Raw genomic sequence first — 5,966 nt, forward strand, 5'->3', positions numbered from 1 at the left:
AGACTGTTCTGGGCCATAGAATCCTTTATACAAATTCCCTGTTGTCTCATAAAAGATAATTTATGATTTTTTTTTTAAACCATTGAATGGTGTTTGGGAGAACACCACAAAATAAGGAATTTCTTATGTGGATACGTATCAATTCCTCTTTAGTTATTTTAAAAAGACAACATCTTGTCAGTTCGCCAGTAACTCCAGCAGTTTGTTTGCTAGGGTCAACTTCAAAGCAGAGCCCATTTGCATAAATTAATCCTCACTTTAATAAAGGAGATAAGATCTTTAATCATAGGGATTTTTTTTTCCTGAAACTTCATAATTAAGCCTTGCTTATGACTGTCTTATAACTTAGCCTTTGATAGGTTTGTAATTAACTTCTATGCTTATCCTTGGGAAACTAATTTTGTATTTGAACCAGAACTTTGCACTCTCAAGTCATGACACCAAAATTTCTGATTCATTTTAAAACTGTATTTGACTTTTATTTTTTTTTAATTCACAGTATCTTAGTTTGGATTTTTCCTCAGTTTTAAAAAACTCATATTACAGCATTATTTTAAATGGCTTCTGTAATAACATAGTCCAAAGACCAACTACGGTTTATGTAGATTTTTTTAGTACCTATTTTACACTTAAAGCAACAAATGGCTTGTATATTAATAATTTTCTTGAAATATTTGGAGGAGCTTCATAAATCTTACAAAACTTAAGATATAAAAGTATAATAAAGACATAGGTAGGCAGGACTGGGAATCAAAGACTCCTCTTTGTAACTGACACCTTAGCTTCATGCCCACTTCCAGTGGAAGCATAGGGGACCACTCTCTTATCCCATCAAAGCTCTTATGTCTGTAGTTCGCTTTGTTTTCTTTTCCTTCTCTTTTCTGGAGAGCAGAGACTTCTATCGTTGTACTCTTCTGATCTCTTCTGGTATATAATGAAGAATTGACTGAACCCGATTGCTGGGAATTCCCTGGCGGTCCAGTGGTTAAGATTCCATGCTTCCACTGCAGGGGGCACCGGTTTGATCCCTGGTCGGGGAACTAAGATCCCACATGCCCTGCAGTTCGGCCAAAAAGAAAAAAAAAAGAAGTGACAGAACCCAATTGCTATGACTATCAAGAGTTATATGATCTGGTAATGAAATACACAGACAGGAACTATGTGAGAACAATGACATCTGCGAAGACAGATTTTGTCAAGTAAAATAGGTACCAAAAATAAAGTAGGTACCAAGATGTGTAAAACAGGCACCAAAACCACAATCAGGTTAAACCAGAATCTGTAGAGACGTAACATGAAGTCAGGAGTACCGAACAGGCAGGTAAAGATGGTTTAGGCAAGTGAAAGGGCGAAGGGCCTGGGACGGTGAGCTGAGGTCACACCTGAGCCCCTGGTGACCTCGTGTGCCCAGTGCATCCACTTGCTTCACTTCCTCACCTTTATACATCCCCAGACATCTGCGCTGTGACTGCTAGACTGTGTTTCTCAAATTGTACTGGACATGGGAATCAGCAGGATAGAGCGTGAAAATGCACATTCACTCTGTAGGTCTGGGTCCTGGGATCCTGCATCTAATGAGCTCCAAGTTGATGCTGAGCACAGTCTGAGGAGAAGGTAAATCAAATTGTAGTAAAAGGCCTATAAGGAAACCAGCCTATTGTACTTTGGACCCTCATCTGATTCCCATGCTCCCAGGCAACCACTTTAGCCATGCTGGTGTCGGCTTCTGTTCCTGTTTCTAAATACATTACTCTCTGATTCATCACTTTTGGAACCCTTCTTCCTACTTACTGTTTTAGAAGACGTGGATTTTAATTTACACCTGTTTATTTCCTCTCTCCATCCTAATATATCTCAACTGTTTGTTAAATCCATAGTAGGTGTTATTGTTACCATGTCCACAAATATTATGGTCTAATAAATCATATTCTGTGATTACATTTTCCTAGTACAACTTTTTTTTTGGACTTAATTTTTTCTTTCTTTTAAAATGTTTTCCTTGAGTATCTGACTTAAACAGCTCTTTTTTATACCTTTCATTACAGTTTTCCCAAAAGTCAATTTTCTCCCCAGCTTTATTGAAGTATTGACATACATGTAATAAGTTTACGATGTACAGTGTGATCATTTGATACACATAAATATTGCAAAATGATTTACTGCAGTAAAGTTAGTTAACATCTCCATCCCCTCTAATTACCATCCAAAAGTCAAATCTGACAGACAATTCACTAGTTCCATTTATCTTCCAAGACAAGTCTCTTCTAGAATCTTCCAGTGTCCTGCTCATGGCAGCCCTCACCTGGGTCAGCTCCCACCTTCCCTCCATGTTTGATCCTCTTCCCTGGATTCCATGTCTTCCTTTCTCTTTGTTTACTACTTCATGTTGGTGGACAGGATTTTCCAGCTGCTTTTCAAAGAAGGATGCATGAGGTTAGGTATAGAATCCTTGGTTGAAAATAATTTTTTTTCTCAGACTTTGGAAGACATTGCTGTCACTTGCTTCTGCCTTCTAGTGTTTCTCTGAGGAATCCCTTCCAATTCCCAGTCCTTTGTGTGTTACCTGTCACTTTTTTCTATGAAAAGTTTAGATCTCTTTTCTTTAGCCTTATTGTTCTGAAATTTCACGGCGATGGTGTAGGTCTTCTGCCTTCCATCCTGGCGAGCAGCCTTTTCATTCTGGAGATTGGTGCCCTGCAGTTCTGAGAAATGCTTTTTGTGTTGTCTTTGATGGTTTCCTCCCTTACCTCTGTTCCTAATGGGCCTTCTATTATTTAGGTGTTCTACTTTAGGAGAGATTTCCTTAACTTTCTCTTTCCATTATTTCATGTGTGTGTGTGTGTGTGTGTGTGTGTGTGTATGCACAGACTGGAGAACTGTACTGAATTGTGATCTGGTGGGCAGTTTATTTTTCCTTCTGTTCTTAGTGGAATTTCTATCATTTAGGTGATTTACTTTCAGGAGTTCTCCTTAACTTTGTCTTCCCATTCATTCTATTGATTTTTTAAAAAAGGTTTCAACTGTCACTTTTTTAGGTTTCCAGCATTCTTCTTTGTTCTCAGCCTATTCCTTATATAATAACATACTGTAGGGGTTATAAGTTTCTTTAGAATAGTTTCTTCCAATCTCCTTGCAAGGTAAGCCTATGGCTTTTTGGCGTTGCATGCAGGAAGGGTTTGGGAGGGGAAGTCTTATCATTCAGTATGCAGACTGTAACTTAATTCTCCCAATCTCCAGGCAGAACCTCATCCTTGTTCTCCTCAGACCCTGGTGTCCCAGAAGGCTGCAATCTCTCTGATTCTCCAGAGAATAAACCAAACAGTCTTCTGGGAGGTGCAGCATGGAACAATCACCTGACTGCGCAGGTAGGGTTGCAGACAGAGGTCTAACTACTCTTTATGCAGACTTTGAAATAGTACCCTTATATTTAGTCCCCTTTCTTCCATTGTACCCAGTGCCTCTAATTCATGAGACTTCCTGGGTTCTTCAGGGCAAATGATCTTGCTCTTTCTACCCTTTACAGGCATTTAAATTTGACCTTCCTTTTCTCTGCTGCATCATATACCAATGCCCCATTTACCTTCTGTTACCACAAAACTGGGTTCGCCTCTTGATGGGTGTTGAGCCAAAAGACACAACCAAGCCAAAGATCTGGAGAAGGAAGGATTAATTACTTGCAGGAAATAAGGAGAACACTGGGAATCTCTCCCAAAGCAGTATCTCCCCAACAGCAAAATTGGGGAAGTTTTAAGCTAAGGGTACATGCATATTCATGAAGCGGTTTGAGCAGAGGAGAATTCAGCATAGAATTGGGGCAAAGGTTGACAGATTCCAAGCTTTAGTTGAATGAAGTCACGAGGGTCAGAAAATGTCAACATCATCATCCCTTAGGCTCCAGTTGATCTGGTGGTTGAGTGCTCAAGGGGGCTTTAAATTCTGCAAAAATGTGCTTCAGGCTAATCCTTACCATTGAAGCAGAACTGGGATTCTTTACAACTGATTTATTAATCTGTAGATACTATCCTTAAAGCAGACATTCCCCAAATGCAATTATTCCTAAAAAGTTTACTTAAAAGCTCTTATCTCATTTACCTCTCTTTTATTTACTTAAAAGTTTTTGACAGCCAAAAAAAAGGAATTCCCTAATTCCCTGGCTGTCCAGTGGTTAGGATTCCATGATTTCACTGCCGAGGGTGCAGGTTCAATCCCTGTTCAGGGAACTAAGATCCCACAAGCTGCGCAGCGTGGCCAAAAAAAAAAGTTTTTGTCATATTATTATTTTCCTTGCTGGCAAAATTTGTAACAGGAATAATAAGGTCTTATTTGATTTCAGTAAACCTAGGTACAGTAAAAATATTATACTTAATGTTGAGGACTCTGAATTAATCAAACCAACAAGCTTAAGCTAATGTTAGTACCAGGTATTAATTCAATACTGAATATTTCCCAGATCACGTGAACCTGAAATTCATTCTGGCCAGCTTCTTTTATATTTCTTGAGTAAGTGCTTAATTTCCTTTAAGCCAATTAAATAGACCTTTCACAGATTAATTTTGACAACTCCATACATCTACAACACACACATAGATACGTACAAACACACAATCACAGAGACCATGAGTTCTCATTCCAAAATTTCAGCCATGAATCAGGCACAACAATGTAAAACCCATCAGTTACAAAGGAGGTTGGATTCAAGTTGGGTTTCCGGTAGATGGAACAAATTAAGGTCACCTGTCTAGATGACTAAACCCTCTCTACTAATATTTATGGAAAAGACCCCCATAATATATTTGCATTTTAAAAAGCTGGCAGAAATAAGTGTTCCTGGAAAAGTGCAGGTAGAACACTTGCATCTCAGAGGCATAGGAGGAGAAAGGCAAGTTCCTCCTTGGAAAACTTTGTTTCCTGAAGGCCAGAAAAAAGTCTTTTTTCCTCAGTACTTACAAGCCTCTTAAAATAAGTAGGGGCAGTTTGGGGAGTGGTAAAAGCATTGATGGGTTTTCAGATTATTTCTGGAGCCACACCTCTGGTCCCATAAAACTAGATTTGTAAAACAAGGACAGTTCTTTTTTCCGGGTCGTCACCTCAATGAGATCAAAGGACTGACACACCCATTCCCTGTGTTGGAATGCTTTACTCTCCCTCCTTTTGCTTAGCAGAGAAGGTCTCCCCACCAAATTCCTATCAGGCTCCAAATATCAGCTATGGTCAGTTTAGTCAGACTGGTGGCCTTGCATTTTGGTAACCTATTTACAACCACTTTTGGGGGTCACACACCTCAAAAGTGCTGTGTGATCCCAGAAAAATTTCTGGGTTTAAGAAATTCTTCAACTATGGCCCTCAGTTTGGCCTTTGGTCTGAAGAGATTTGCCTACAGCCTCAGGTAGTCCCATTTCCAAAGGTAACTGTTTAGTAGTGTCTTCAGAGTGGGAAGGCAATCAGACAGAAGATCACTAGAATGAGTGCTCAAAGAAGGATAGAGGGGAGCGGTGGTTAAAGTTTTAGGTACCTTTTATACCATTAATCTTTCACTAGCCTTCTACAACAAATCTTTCAATGAGGTTATTTTGGAATTTTGAAGCCCTTTGGGGCTTCTGCATACCAATTAAAATAGGTACAATCGTTTAAAATGAGGTCTCTCTAAAATTTTAAGTTTAGATATCTCTCCAATTCAAAGGATCCTTGGAGTTAGCTCTATAAATATTTTTCCCTGCTAATAAAAGATGAAAATGAAACAGGAGGGAAGGTCAGGGGACAACCTTTAAAAGAATGACATAGTCATAGGACATGACAAAAACTGGTTAAAACCAACTAGGTCCAAGATGGCAGAAGATTCAACTTCCAGTAGAACTTGAGCCTCATTATATGCTCATTGTAATACATTAGCATATGCTAAATGACACATCCACTAGCACCATGACCGTTCTGAGGCCAACTATAAAAGGTCAAGAAGTGGGCGGTGG

This window comes from Balaenoptera musculus, chromosome 3 (assembly GCF_009873245.2).
Source record: "Balaenoptera musculus isolate JJ_BM4_2016_0621 chromosome 3, mBalMus1.pri.v3, whole genome shotgun sequence".
NCBI lineage: Eukaryota > Metazoa > Chordata > Mammalia > Artiodactyla > Balaenopteridae > Balaenoptera > Balaenoptera musculus.